We start from the raw sequence: 738 nt of genomic DNA, 5'->3' as shown, positions 1-738 counted from the left end.
TTTTTTTTATTAAATGTTTCTTTTAAAATGAATTTTATTCAAGTATACAAGGTGTTCAAAAAGAACCATTCAATATGTATATGGTATACAAGATATACTGTACTGAGTAAAAAAGCTTTAGTAAACACAGGTCGAAAGGTCAACCGTTTCTGAGATACAAACATTCTTGTTTGTTATTAACATAATTGACTTACTACAGAATTTTCGATGTTTACAGAAGATTTTCCACGTGTCCATTTCTACACACGCTTGGCATTTTCTTTTTACAGAGTCGCGAACTCTCTCGAAAATTCCGCATTTCTGTCGAATTGTTTGACAAGCATGATGGATTCGGTTACGTAATCCTAAGTCGTTTATCGACGAGGAATACACTAAGATTTTTAAATATCCCCATAAAAAGAAGTCCAAAGGGTTTAAATTGGGGGAACATAAAATGCATATCCGCCATTTCTTCATTCGCTGCCATTTTCACGTTTTACTTTGTAATTGTGTAATATTTATAATCGTCCATCCATAACTGACTGATTATCAATGAAATCAACTGTCGGCACTTGAATAAGAACATTCAGAACGCAGTTTATAAATACTAAAGCAAACATCACATGCGATGGAGGCAAGTGAGTCAATCATGATATTAGCAAACAAAAATGTTCATATCTCAGAAACGGTTGACCTTTCGACTTATGTTTACTAAAGCTTTTTTAATCAGTATAGTATATTCTACGTACTATACAGGGT

This window comes from Ceratina calcarata, unplaced genomic scaffold, assembly GCF_001652005.2.
Source record: "Ceratina calcarata isolate Rehan_Ccalc_2016 unplaced genomic scaffold, ASM165200v1 scaffold2700, whole genome shotgun sequence".
NCBI lineage: Eukaryota > Metazoa > Arthropoda > Insecta > Hymenoptera > Apidae > Ceratina > Ceratina calcarata.
This window is presented reverse-complemented; position numbering follows the sequence as displayed.